The sequence below is a fragment of the Camelus dromedarius genome, chromosome X (assembly GCF_036321535.1).
Source record: "Camelus dromedarius isolate mCamDro1 chromosome X, mCamDro1.pat, whole genome shotgun sequence".
Classification (NCBI taxonomy): Eukaryota; Metazoa; Chordata; class Mammalia; order Artiodactyla; family Camelidae; genus Camelus; species Camelus dromedarius.
Window position 1 is genome coordinate 30,049,974 of NC_087472.1, and position 14,719 is coordinate 30,064,692.

Genomic DNA, 14,719 nt, shown 5'->3' on the forward strand with positions numbered 1-14,719 from the left:
AGGGGGAATTGCATTTTATTGAAAAAAACTCAAACAGGACAGGTAATTCGGGATGGAGACTCTCAACTTCTACACTTAAAATAATCATTATAGCCATTCTCGATATATGGTGCTTCTTAATGTACTTAGGCAACCCAGTGTCTTGACACAGGTGTTTTACAGTTAGTGATTAATGCTCCTGGTCTCCCCCAGAGGCTTCCCCATATTTTACAGTCAGGATACGAAGACACAGGGATGCTCTGGGGATTAGTTAAATGTGTGTGGCATACTTCTCTGTATAAACTCACTCTCTGGAACTAGTTTTCGCTCCCTGCTCTCAACTTCCACAGCTTTTACTGTCAATGCCATTCATTTAGCACTTAGCATACGCTTGTTAGTTGTCTTTTTCTGTACATACCCTTGGAGGCAGGAGCCAAGCCTCATCCTTCTTTGTTTTTTCAGCCTTGCTCATAATAGCAGCTCCATCAATGTTTGTTGATGTTGGCCCTCCTCCCCCTTCCTTTTAAGTAGAGCTGGTAAAGCATAGCTTTACATTCAAACTCAGTTTAAACAAACTGAAGGGTTTTCAGGGTAAAAACAGAAAGAAGTCTTGCATGGCAGGAGAGAAGGAACACCTAAGATGCTCAGAAGACCTGGGGAAAGACAAAATAGTGAAAACCTGGGGTTTGCCACAGGCTAAGAAAGGGAATAACACGCGGCCTGATGCATCATTAATTTCAGAGCTGTGCTCTGCTCTACTGCATCAGAATTCAAAATCGGAAAACAGTAATGCCCAAGGCAGGATTTGAGGCAGGGTGGGGGGGAGTATTAAAACAATTAAGTGTTTTAGAGGTTTCCATTGTATGAAGTCCCCAGTAGCTGTGGGGAAGGCAGGTTTAGAAAAGTCTTTTGAGGCAGCTTCAAGGCTGGGGGCAGGCATTCTGCAAACACACCTGCTAGGACTTCGCTATTAGAATTTGTTACCCAGCCTCTTCTAAAATGACAAGAGATGGAAAATGGCCTACATCACCTCTCAAAAGGGGGACGAGTAAAAGGATTTTGGCACATCTAGGCAATGGAACATGAGCTAGGGTGAAAAAGAATGAGGAAAAGGAAGTTATCCTGATATGGAAGGATATTTAAATGACACTGTTGAGCAAAGAAATGCAAAGTGTGTGTATGTGTGTGCGCAAATAATATATTTTGAAGATTATACACAGGCATGGAGAGAAAGCAGAAAAGGGACTATGAGAGTGTGGAGAGGAATTCTTTATGGTACTACTTTCTGTACTGTTTTAATTTTACCATGAGTGTATTTTACTTTTCCCATTTTAATGGCATTATTCATTTTAACAAGTATTCTATTGCCATTCTGATCAGTAGTGGACTGCAGCACATACTCACCCTACCCAGCTCTGCTGTCCACCCCCGCCAAACAAGGCTGGAATAATCTTCCTTTCCTTCCCAAACCAGGTGTCTCCATGTCTTTAGTACTCAAAATCAATCATCTTCCTCATGAAAAATCACCCAAATAACTTCACCTCGCACATAAACTGAATCACACCAAGAATCCATCGCTGCCCATGCTCTTGCTTCTGAATCTTTCAGCAGCTCCAGCAAAGCACTCTGTACATAGAGGCTACCCCACAACATGTCACTAGCCCACTAGCCCATAGTTTTCCTGCACCTGGTTATATCCTGGGGCCTAGTTCATGGTGAGACGGCATTTCCTTTGAGAACACTTTCTCTTGCATACCTTGGTCCATGGCCCCTCAGAAGGCCCTCGTTAGGCAAGCTTGAATTGGATGTCACTTTCTCATTGGCATGAGTTCAGTATAATAGTTCTGCCTTGTCAAGGCCTTACATTTAGACTCGCTTCCTCCTCGTAGTGTTTTCTAGGAAATATGGATCTGTAGAGAATGGTGGTTTCCATGGTAAATGTTCCCTCCTATTTGTTTTCTCAAGTTCTCTTTGGAGACACACGGCATGATTTCTGCTTTCAGTACCAGCACAATAGATTCAGGTCGTGGCGCCACTGCAGAGCAGTTGAAAAAAGAAATCTCACCTACCCCGGTTAGAAAAAGAGTAATTTATTATTCTAACTGCAGGGAGCCACCTTCATATCCACTCCCAAAACGGTAGGAAAAGAGTTGACTTTTTAAAATAAAGTCACAAAACCTACACACCTTGGCTGAGAATGCTTAAAACAGATGAGCAGAATTTTTGATTCTCAAATACATGTGAGAATCTCCACCATGTGACCGACACAATGAGGAACACATACATGTGTGGAGTGCTTTGTGGTTTACAGAGATTTCACACACAATTCATTTTATTTCCATAAACCAGTGCCATTAAGTTAATAGGGCATGTCTTACAGCCTTAATTTACAGACAGGAAATTAAGCGACTTAACCGAAGTCACACACACACAACTAGCTAGTAAGTGCTTGAGTGCGCCCAAAATGAGTTCTTCCTTTAGTTCCAAATTCCATGTTATTCTGCTATTTGTGTGTGTGTGTGTGCTTTCGTTTCCCGGTCATAAAATGGTCGAGTTTCATTGTCCCAGATGCCGTTCTCAACCCTCTGTGTTCTTCAAGCAATATCAGTTTTTCACAGCCAGGAACTATGAACACCATATTGACACTCATGAACTTTTTTCCTCCCTATTGGCCTAATGAATTGAGGAGGAAGAAAAGTTACCTATTCCCAGAGGGCCGTTCAGTGCCATAAAGGTGTAGTGGAGCCGGCCGGCACACTGTCGCACTCTCTTAGGGGACTGAGAAACCAAGCGTCGCATCTTTCTTTTCTCAGCTGGGGGAGAACCGAGAGCTAGACAATAGCCTCCTGTTTAGTTTTATTAATTTTGAGGGTGGGACAAAAGGATCGGATCGACGACGCAAGTGACCAATCGCAAGCGAACCCTAGGCCAGGAATCGCCAACCGGCGGCTGCCAAAGAAAGGTGGGCGGGATTTACTCCTCGGGACCGGCTCCGCCCAGGCCGGCCCTCCCAGCCCGCCCAAGAGGCGGAGGCTCCGCAGAGCCCCGCCCACGCCGCCCCGGCCGCCAGCGCGGCCCGCCGCCGGAGGCGGGGCGGGGACGCAGGGTTGCGGAGGGGAGGAAGGGGTTGGCTAGGGAGAGCGGTGGAAGAAAGGACGGTGTCTCGCAGTGTTGCGACCTGGGTGGGGGCCTGCTGGTCATAGGAAGCAAGAGGGGAAGGAAAACGCAGGAGCGCTGCTCCTTCCTGCATTATTTTCAGCAAGCTTTGCAAGAAGCTGCTTTTCAGCATTTCTATTTGTTTTTCTTCCTCCTGCTGTGGGGCGGGGAGCTGCACTGGATCTCCCACGCGACTCCGCTCCGCTGTTGCCGTACATTATTATTGGAGTCTTTGCAAAACCCTTTCCTTCCTCTCAGCCAATCCTTGCGTAGACTCTCAGGGATAGTGTACCCGATTCGTGCCACGTTAGTGAGAGAACGAGAGTGCGGGCCCCAGCTTTCGCGGGAGCGACCGGACCCCGCCGTTCAATTGTTTGAAACTTCCCCGCCCCCTGACCCCGCCTCTCTTCCGCCCCCACCCCACCCCGGGGTCCTGGCCGGCTCCCTCCCTTCTTTCCCCGCCCTTTACTCCGCCCCACTCCCTAGTTCACCGCCCCACCCCCACCCCCCCGCTCCTGGGCGGTCCTAGCCGCTCACCGCAAGAAGAAAAGCCACCCATTCGTCCCCCTCCCCTACCTCCCATCCTTTGCCCAGGAGCTGCCTTCATCGCAGTCACGCCCCTTCCTTCCGAGGAGCTTTCTGGCTGCCCAAGCTGGTAGACCCCTGATTTATTCCTCCATCTCCGCTGTCTTTCGCCTCATCTTCTCTTAGTGCTCACCGCCCCCTCTACCCCCACCTCCAGTCTGTCTCGCCTCCGACCATCCGCTGCTCCACCCTCCGGCCCGGTATCCTGCCTGTCCACTGCCACCAAGGAGAGCCCGGACGGAGCAGCAAGGAGGGGAGCAGCCGGGAGTTGGGGCTTCCCTCCTGCCCATCCCTGGCCTCCGGCCCGGGACCGAAGCCACTTGAGAGAGCAGAGTCGTCACCTTCTTCGTTGCCTTCGGGGGTAGGAGACGCATGGTTACTTTTCCTGGGGAACTGGGGCAGGTATCCATGGTGGCATGAACTTGATCGTGCCCTCGGCGTGAGTGAATCGGTCTAGATGCGTGTGGGGATGCCTGTGCGTTCTACTTTCTCTACAGCTGGCCGTGAGTTTTCCGGGATGTGCAGCAAGTTAAATAGGTTAAAGAGTATGCGCTCCTTTCTCGTCCTACGGAGATGCTAGTGGGTACCACTACTCGAGGGTACTTTTACTTTCTTGCCTCCTGGGGTCCTTGTAGGTCTCTAGGTAATGAAGCACAAAAGGAATTAAAGACCGGAGGGAACTTGAGGTCTAGTTTAGCTCATCAGGAATGTCCGTGCTTCTCTCATTGTTAGATGCGTTAACTCCTAAATGCTTCGGGTTGGGGTGGGAGTTCACACTACCCTCCCCCGGAGGCCGTGAGTTCTTGAAGTCTTAGTCTGGAGTAATATACCACGTTACACTCTTTTAGGCGTGTGTGTGTGTGTGTGTGTGTGTGTGTGTGTGTTCGTGAGGAAGGGGTTGCCCCTTATCTGCTTTATGGATGTTAGTAGCTAGCTTTGCCGATCATACAGGTGTCCTGAGGGTCCTGAGCCTGGGTCACTGTACGTTGGTGCTTCAACAGCAGGATGGACTTACCAGTGTAGGAAAATGAAGAGAAGGAAAAGTGAGGGGGAAAGTGACAGTCTTTGTAGACTGTGAGCAGTCCCTGGTCAATTGCTACTACTAGTAATACAATAATAATTTGCAGCAAGGGACTGAATAGAATTAAATGAGAGAGGAAGGGGACAATTTGTGAGAAACACCATTTCCAATCTCTAGCGTGTATTTTAGGAAGAATTTTCTGACACCTTGGAGTGTCTAATTTAGTTTTCCTTCCTCCTCCCTCTTCTCCCCTACCCCTATGAAGAGTGGAAGTTGGGAGGCAGATTAAAACTTTTTAAAATATAACCCTCTTCTCCCATTCAGAGAGGAAGATAATTAGTCACCATAATCTTCAATAATAGAGGGCTAAGGGTATTTAAGTCTCCTTGAACTAAGCTTTGTGAAAAGTCTTTTCTCAGGCCAGTCTTTGTGAAGCTTTCTCAGTTAGACCTTTCAGTACCCTCATTTACTTGCTAAGAATAGCTTGAAATACCATTTTGGATGCAGGATAAATCTTCACCCATCTCCCACCTATCTCCAGTTGGGCAAGCATGACAAACTTAGAAGAATGGTCGTGTTCAAAGACCTATTAAGATATTCCCAACCCGTTGCTTATTTGGAAACAAATTATTTACTTATATTTTTTACCTAATTTCATTGGTTGATTTTAATGGGGGAAAAGAAAGCAGGAAGGAGAGAAGGAACGTTACAGGGTGACAATTTTAAAGGCTATCATATTTCAGATCAGCTGGGAAGGAAAAGTTGGCCCGACCAAACTACATTTTATAACTGGCCTGGGACATTTTAATAGCCAGGTGGTTGTAGAGTAGTTGCATCTATTTACAGATGATAACTCAGGTTCCAGCTATTCTGTATGGGTTTATCCGGTGTCATTTACAGACACTTTCTGGCACTACATCATACTTCATTTTAAGATACTTCTTTCTTTGGAAAAGTCTGTGGCTCTGTAAAATTGAAAATGCTTTTTCTTACTTCATAGTCTAGATATGAAGTAAACCTCTGACCATGGTTATATGTAGAGTAACTTACATGAACGTTGTAGATCTGTTTACCTATTTGAAAGATTTTAGAAGGGAATTTTAAAATTCATATTCAATACTGTTTTGGATTTGGAAATTGAAATCTCATTTCTGGTTTATGAAGTAGGATTTATAAGACTAATGCATTACCAAGGCATTTTGTGGAGTTGCTTTTTCTGAAGTCTTGTAAAGAACGAATGTCTCTTTCTTGAATGCCTTGAGAACAGTCTATTCAGAAAGCAGAGGGATGGATGCTATGACCTTGAGGTCCCGTTGAGTGCCAGAATTCTAAGTGGGTACATCTGCTTCTGTGCCTCTCCTAAAAGCCCTCTCCCAGGGCCTGCGCCTTCTTTAAAAGGGTGTCTTTGTAATTAAGCAGCCCTTCTCCCCCATCCCCCTTTCTTCCTTTGATCCAGCTTTTTAAGGCCTTTTTTCCATTTGGAGACAAGAGGAGTTTCTCACACTCTCCTACTCCCCTCTTAAGGTTTTCTTTTCTTTCGCCCCAAAAATGTGCCCCAAAGTTCTCCGGATGGTTAGAAATTGTTTTGTTTTGTTGGGGTGGGGGGTATTACCAATGAGGAGGTGTAGAGGATGTATTCCGTCTTGAGAAATGTTTGTGTCCAGGTAGCCTCCTCCATGGAGACTGAGCATTTGGAATGCATGAGAACAGTCTATTCTTAGGGACTGTCTGGAAGAAATTGTCCTTTGCACCCATTAAGCCCAGCTTAAACCCACTGAAAGGAGTGGAGAGAGGTGTGTGTGGTCGTGGCTGAGCCTTTTCGGATGGTAAATGGGTAAATGTTCCCAAATCTCCTATTACATCACCTCTTTCCCCCATGGATTCAGTGGGTTTGGAGATCTGCTTGACAAGTTAATTAGCTTGGGACTAAACCAATTTGTTTAGAATTGTGCTCCATTGATTTCCTGTCCCCAGGAATTTTTGTTGGTGGTTTACTATGATGTGTTGTCTTTAGTCTTGCTTACTTCTTCGTTCCTTGCTGCCTTTTGTGGACTTTGGTCCAAAATCTAGGGTCCCACCCCCGAGTCAAAGGTTAGAATTTGGTCCCAGGAACTAAGGGGGTATTAAACAAGCTGCCCCTACTGCATTACTCTTATCCATGGTGGGCTCCTGACCCCTTTTAACACAGAGAAAAGAGGGAAGTCTCCCCTTCCACATACAACACACAAAATCTGAACTAGAAAAAAAAGGAAAAAGAAGGAAAATAGGAGGTCATTTGCTTTAAAAAAGAATCCACTACAGGTTTCTTTGAAAGAACTAGCTTTCCTGGTTAGTGCCTTTGAACTATGACTTGATATATAAAAACTGACTATAAATGGGACTACTCAGAAATATATTTATTGCATAAAGGAAGTCATTAGAATTTTGCTGTAATGATTATTGCTTGAATTAAGTGAGGCCATTATTTGGCCTTTGAAATCTTTTTGTTACATGGCATGGAGTTAATTGTCTAAATCATTCTGGATTGTGATAATGCTGGCCACGTTTAGCCCCAGCCTACATCCTCTTGTAGAAGAGAGCTAGTATGACTTTCTGCAAATAAATCAGACTTCATGGATTTTGATAAGTCAAAGGATAGGACTCTATCCCATAGAGGTAAATGGTTTAAATTCCAGTTATTGTATTTGAATAACCCAAGGATCCAGATTTTTTTTTTTCTGGTGTTCTGTTCATGTATCTAGCAAGGCTATTGAAAATGATAGCAATTGATGTCATTTTTAATCAAAGATACCACAATACACTTTCCTAGTGAGCCTGTTGGTGAGAGGAACCTGGGCTCTGGGCACAACTCTAACTCAGTTTATCACCCTTAGCAAGTTTCCTCCTCTGTATATTGTTGAGGGGTTGGACAGGGTGATTTTGAGAAACAGCTCTCCAAAATTTATAGTTCTTTTCCTTGGCCTCGGTTTCTGGTGTGAATGTGAATGATTCCTACTAGAATGAGGTGCAACAGCTGTTAGGAATACAATCATGTAGTCACCTGGATGTAAAAAAAAAAAAAACCAACAAACCTGTAAGTACATATCAATGTAAGTGCATTGTGTTTTGTATTTTAACAACATATCAAATTAAAAAGCTAAGACCCTGCCCAAAACTTCATCCAGAATCCCATCATCCTAACAGATCACCTGCTTTCATTTTTCCTAGTTCCTTTCAAGTCCTTGTTTCTGTACTTATATGAATTTTACGGAGTGATGGTCACAGAAATGTAACATGTTGCTTTTAAATTAAAAAAAAAAAAACATAGAGCTCACCTAAGACTCAGCTTTGTAAACCTAGGCGGAAGAATGAAGTCAGAACCTGACTGAGTATGCATGAGGAATCACATACATTTGTTCCTCCACTGCCAGGGGAAACGAACAGATTTAATAAGTAATCCCTAAGCCATTTCTGTAATTTAGGGGTGTTCATGTGTCCAGCAAGGCTGTTAATTCTACTCCTTTGACCTCCTGTTACCCTTCCCCATTCTTTTTAAGTAAAAAGAAAACTAGGGTTCACTGTTTCCTTTGTTTAAATCATCAGCAATGATTCTTAAATCACTGTATTACGATATCCCATCAAGAAAGAACAAATTTGGGTAGACTATGAAATCTCCTGAACAGGAAAGAAAAAGGAAAGCACAGATTTTTTTTTATAGCTTTGAAAATAATGTGTTTAAATTAGAATTTTAAAATTGTAAGGGAACTAAGGACTTTAGACAATTAAATAAAAGACATGTAGGTGTAGCAGAATGACCTCTTCATCTGAGGCTTTATCATATAGTGGAAGTTCAGTTACACGGTCCTTTAATTTTCCTTTGCTAGCGAAGGTATAATATACATATGAGCTCTCTCTCTCTTTTTTTTTAACATTTTTTATTAAGTAATAGTCATTTTACAATGTTGTGTCAAATTCCAGTGTAGAGCACAATTTTTCAGTTATACATGAACATACATATATTCATTGTCACTTTTTTTTATATTTCCCTGTGCTATACAGTATAATCCTGTTTATCTATTCTACATTTTGAAATCCCAGTCTGTCCCTTCCCACACACCCCGGCCCCCTTGACAACCACAAGTTTGTATTCTATAATATACATATGATCTCTGATTTTGGAAGGAGTCATTCCTGAAAACCTATGGCTCTTCATAAGTTAGATTAAATTTTGTTATCGAGGATAGGAAAGTGAAGTACGGGTTTTTAGTACCTAGAGGGTACCAAGTTAAGTACAGGGACTTGTTTGTTTGTTTTTGAGGGGAGGTACTTAGGTATTATTATTATTATTTAACAGAGGTACTGAGGATCGAACCCATGACCTCATGCATGCTAAGCGTGCCCTCTACCATGGAGCTATACTCTCCTCCAACCAGGAACTTTTTTTTATGATATGTGTTCATGGGGAAAATGCAGATAGATTTGCTAACATCTCCTAAGGTAATTTTTCAAAAAATGTTTACTTTTTAAAAAAACTCTATAAGCTGCCCTTGACGTTTGTTCTGTCACTTCACTATTGCCCCGACTTCATGAAATATCATTAGACTGCGAGACTTGAAGCCAAGCTCTGGGTTTCTCTGCCCAACCCTTTCTGACTTGCCATGTGACCAAGGGTAAATGAATTAGCTGCTCTGAGCTTCAGTTACCCTTCTGGGAAGCAAGGATATTAATATTTCACAGAGGTGTTTAGGCATGCTTCATATTGGGCGCATGCTTTGAGGTCATTGGATGAAAGGTGTCTGCATGATGGCCGAGAAAACTTATTATAGGGTCCTGAGCAGGTGCTCACTCTTAATGAGCTTTGCTCTCATAACATACAGTGCCCTTTGGTGCCTCATTGCCTTACTATAATTGATTGTCCCAACATTTATATTATTGACCCTCTTTGAATAAAAAAAAATTAAACATTTTCATTCTATGTAGTAAGCTGAAATTCTAATAAAAGGACTCTAGCATCTGCTGCAGTGATGAAAAATAGCTTCAAAAAGAGGCATTAGTTGGAATGTACCATAGAGATCAGTGAGTTTTTCAAAGCTCTTCCAAAAGATTAAAAAGAGTAAAGAATATTTCTGCTTGTGTGTGTGTGTGTGTGTGTGTGTGTGTGTGTGTTTTAAGGGAGAAAGTTTTGAGTAATATTTGCTTGTGACACATACTGATGATAGCCAGTAACTGAAACCCAGCCATTGTAGTGTTTTATACACAGCTGGTTTTTATTAATGATGGAATATTTATGCTTGCTGTACAATTCATGGCTCATTTCCATGTGTATGTCAGAACTTAAATACCCCCCAAAGCAACATTAAGATAACATTAAATATAAATGTGGCCAAGCTAGAAAGGGTGGACTGGGGAGTGGGGGAGGTCTCCTTTATTCTGATTGGTGTTGCTTCAGATCACAATAACTGCCCCCCTCCCACTTTAGGCATTGATGCTGATCTTTTTTTTTCCCCTTTATATATCCCATAACAAACTTCACATTTTGATCCTTTTGATATGGACAAATGATCTTCCCCCCTCTTCATCATGCAGATGAAACTGATGTATGTGTTTTTTAAGAGCATATTTTCCCTGCACATGCTTCTCATTATCCGAGAGGCCTGGACTCAATCAGCAAAGGAGCAGAGAAACCACATAATTGAAAGGAGAATGACGGTGGTGCATACTTGGAATATTTGTGGGAAGGAGATTGCTGACATCAGAAAATGTAGTGGCCTGAGTGTTAACAGCATTGAAGAGAAATGAGCTTTCTGTGTTTCTGTGCATTGAAAATTATTTTTAAGGGGATAAAAATATGGGCCAGGTTTGACGTCCTTTTATGAAGTTGCCCTGGAAACTTCGATGAAGGTTGTTATAGAATGGTTCAATTAAAACCTCCCCCATTAGGAAGCTAATTAGTACATCACTTACTCATTTTGGTTGTTTTTAAGGGGCATGGATTTGCATTGAATTAATGACATTCTTTTCCATGTGATAGCAAACTAAGATAAAAATCCCAGATGGGGAAAATTATTTAGATTGCCTATTTTAAAGAAATGTAATTTCCTCTTTATTACATTTAGGTTTTCAGTTCAGATTTTTGTTTCACTGTTTATATACAGTGATCACATTTTAGTTTAGTAGTCAGTTTTACTTTCTGGATCACGGGCTGTGAACCAAAGCTTATTAATTTGAGTTTCCCATATGAATTGGAAAAATATGACAAATGACAATAAACCATTTTACTAAGGTAACATTTAGGTTTTTTTCTTCTATAGTTACTCTTTGGGGGGTGTGTCTTTGAGGGAGGCAAATAGCTTTTTTTTTTAAAGCAAACAATTTTTGGAGCTAAGAAAATTTTGGTGACCCCCCTTTTACACCCTAGAACATTCTGTCTGCCTCAGGCTCTCAAGCTTCCTTTAGGACAATGTGATGACTTTTCTGACCTGGGTACCTTTTGTGACTAGGCTACGTGGTTCTCCCTTGGCAGCCTGAAGGAGAGTGGTTATGATGGGAACCAGAGTGCAGGACTTCTATCATGTTCTTTCTACTGTACTCCATCTTATTTAGGGAAATGAATATTTGCCCCTGAGGGCCATTTGCAATAGAATTGGTGCTCTGTAGCTAAATATGTATTATGGGCTGCTGTGGTCCTCCTTTTCCCCATTACTAGTAGGGGATGGTCATTCTGTACCTATGTTCGCTGATGCTACTCCCGCAGCATATGCCTGCGCTAGCTCTGGAGAGTGAGTGGGGAAGTTGGCTGGGTTATCTGATTTGTAGTTTCACTGATTTCACCCTAGCCCTTCCTAAGAAGATAGGGTCTAGATTTAGTTTTCCACTGGCAACTCAGTCAAGACAGGTTCCTGGGGCTTGCAAGTCAGAGGGAGGAGGAGTGGCTGCCTTTGGCGAGTGACTCAGGCCTTTTGGTATGAAGATATGAAACGTTGGCTCTGGTCCATGCACCTGCTGGATGCCACACCTGCAGTCAGCACCTGAGCCCCACTCAGACACAAAAACCAGACTGAAGGCAGATGGGGCTCCCTTTAAAAGGGGTACAACAAAACGGGGAGCTCCCAGTTATGTTAGTGGGGCACGACTGTGAATGACATTGAGCCATTCCAGTGTGGGTCTGGGGAATACATCTTAGCTATTTTCTTATAGGCGCAGTGCACTGGCTTTCTCAAGAGACTGTTGGAGTCCCGAGGGAATTTGCTTTCCTAATGAATCTCTCCTATGAACAGACCTCTTCCTAACTGGAGAGTCAGTTCTGTAGAGGTTTGTGTCTAGTAACCCAGCACAGGGCAGGAAGTCACAAGACTTGGGTTCTGATCCTGTCCCGACCAGTTAGCCACAGTGAAACCTTGGTCAAACTAATTATCATTAGCTATCTGTCCTGGACTTAAGCTTCTCCAGTTGTAAAATGGAATTAATCACATCGGCCTTTATTTCCTCACAGAGCTGCTGAGAAGGACAAATAAGATAACAGAAGTGAAAGAGCTTTTGTCTCCTTAGAAGAAAGGCTGAGAAACTAAAGGTAATAATATTACTGTTGTTGCTATTCTATGGCTTTCATTCCTTTTCTTCTTTTTTGTTGCCTCTAGCAAAGTCTTTGGGAAGTTATTTACTCAGTATGCAATTATAAGCATGTTTTATGTACCAGTTAATATTTTAGATGTTGCCCTCTAAGACCTTGCAGTCTAGCAACTTCCATTTCTGGCTCAAGCGGTGATTTCTGCTTGAGTTCTTAGAAGCATAAAAGATAATAATTAACTTTTTTCTCTATGCATTGCAACTGGGGACTTCTGTCCCTGGTACTACAAGGTCTAGATTGAAAGTATATTGGGGGAAAGCCGTGCAGTAAATAAAGGAATTTCTCTCTCTCCCACACTTGCAAACTATCTGACCCTTGAATGATAACTTTTTTTCAGGGGTCTCTCCTTAATTTCATCCTTGGTTCTGTTCTGCTCCTACTCTGTGTGATCCAGCCCACTCTTTGATCTTAGCTGTTATCCATATGCTAATGACTCCCAAAGACCTATCTCAACCTAGCTTTGTCTCCTCCCTTCCAAACTTCCCCAACATTGGTTATCAGATTCCTTGTCTCCTACTCAGCTGGTAGGTTTTTTCCTCTGGGAAGCTTTGCTCAGGTGGCCCAGGGATTTTGGCAGGGTCTTCTCTGGTGCCAGAGCTACCTACTCATACTTCTGGCTTCCCATTGGATTATGCCCCCTCTGCTTCACTGGGAGCTCCTTGAGGACTAGACTATTTTTATTTCTTTTTCATCTGCCCTAGGGCCAATAGAGTGCCTAGCTATAGTAAGTGATCAATAAATGTTTGTGGAAAATATGATGTGACAAAATGTTGTAATAAAGATGTGTCCAAAGTCCAGTAGGAAGACTAAGGTGAGAGAATTAATTTTCTATATTGAGCAGAGCTGGAGGCAGGGGGAAGGTGGAGAAGGATTAGGGAAAATTCTCCAAGGAGAAGGTAGAAAGTGGAACTGCCCCTTCTGAGAGTTCTGACTAAGCAGCCCAGGAAAGAAATGCTTGTTGTGTCTGCTTTTGCTAAGCCAGGAGCATCTCTGGCCAGTTGCCTCCCCTGCCTTGGGACTGGATGACTTTTATGGTTGGATCTGCAAATAAACCTCTGTCTATAACACATTGACCATTTAAGACAGGTGCCAGTTAGTCATATAATATTAAACAAGGCTGACCTTAAATGTGCCTCCTTAACTGTGGCTGAAAATAGTGGTACACACACAAGCTCATTGGTTATGTATGCTCAGCTCTATTCAGCAAAATACCCTTTAAAATGTATTGAAGATTGGTATCTGAAAATCAACAAATTGAATGCTCAGAATGTAGCAGGTTGGGTCACTAGAACTGAATGTCTTCGAGCTGACTATCAGATCTTTCCAAGGGCAAAAATGAAACATGATATAAGCCATTACAGGCCATGAACCTGTTCTCACCCACCTGATGCTTTTACTAATAAGCTTCTTGGCCGGGTGGCAATTTGGGGCAAGTGCATGCAAGCTGGACTCACAGGGGAGCCCACATTCCACTCTGCCATTTCGCAAGCCACTGGGATACTACACTGCTTCTCTTGGCTTCTTTCCCTCCCAGGAGTCCTGCTCTGGCCTGGTGGAAAAATGGGAGCAGCAGAACTTTTCATTAAATGAAGGAGAGATTTCATGGGGCTTTGGTGTTTTGTTAGTTTTATTTTTTTTTTTTTTAGTAGGTTGTCTGAAAACATTCATGCTCCTTAACCCATTAATTTCACTTCTGGGATTCTTTCATTAGGAAACAATCCAAAATATTGAAAAAAAAAAAGGCTAAATCACAAAGATGTTTTTATAACATTATTTAAACTAGCAGAAAATTATAAGCAATTTAAAACAATTTAAATGTCTTAATAATTGGAGAATAGGTTAGTGAATCTTGATACATTCATTTAATGGACTATTACAAGCCATTGCAATGTTATGAAGTCTATGCCACAACATGGAGAAAGTGCTTATGATTAAGTGAAATCTAAGATCCAAAATGATATGTACGTGAATATTTCATTGCTTTGCAAAAACACACAGAAAACAACTAAAGGAAATGCTCTATAATGCTAACAATGCTTGGGTTGAGGTACTGGGATTATGAGTGCTTTTATTCTGTTTGTTATAAATATTTGCATGTTGTGCTTGTATCACTTGTAAACTAAAGTAAAAATAAAGGTGAGTAGTATGCCATTAAAGATAGGAGATTGGTAAAGCTGGCAGCTTCTAGGTATATTCTTAAACTTTTCTCAGTTTATGCTCAATCTGACTTCATGGACTGCTTATACTTTTTCTGAAGCAAGAAGAAACGGGATGTGATGGTGTGATCTCTTCCTCCCTTGGAATGGGTGTGTGTGGAGGGAGGTGCAGGAGTGGTGGCAACAAGATTCTCCTTGTTATTCAGTATTTCACTG

At 42.5% G+C, this 14,719-nt stretch overlaps 1 protein-coding gene across 3 annotated transcripts in view; it reads left to right on the forward strand.

Moving 5' to 3' along the window:
* Nucleotides 1-3,678: 3,678 nt before the first annotated feature.
* The window catches only part of AMOT (angiomotin), a 61,346-nt gene continuing 50,305 nt past the window's right edge, over nt 3,679-14,719 (forward strand). For all 3 annotated transcript variants that reach the window (XM_031445582.2, XM_064482825.1, XM_031445584.2), the window contains exons 1-2: nt 3,679-4,081; nt 12,213-12,290. The gene's annotated coding sequence lies outside the window, so the exon portion shown is untranslated. The remainder of the gene's footprint in view (nt 4,082-12,212; nt 12,291-14,719) is intronic.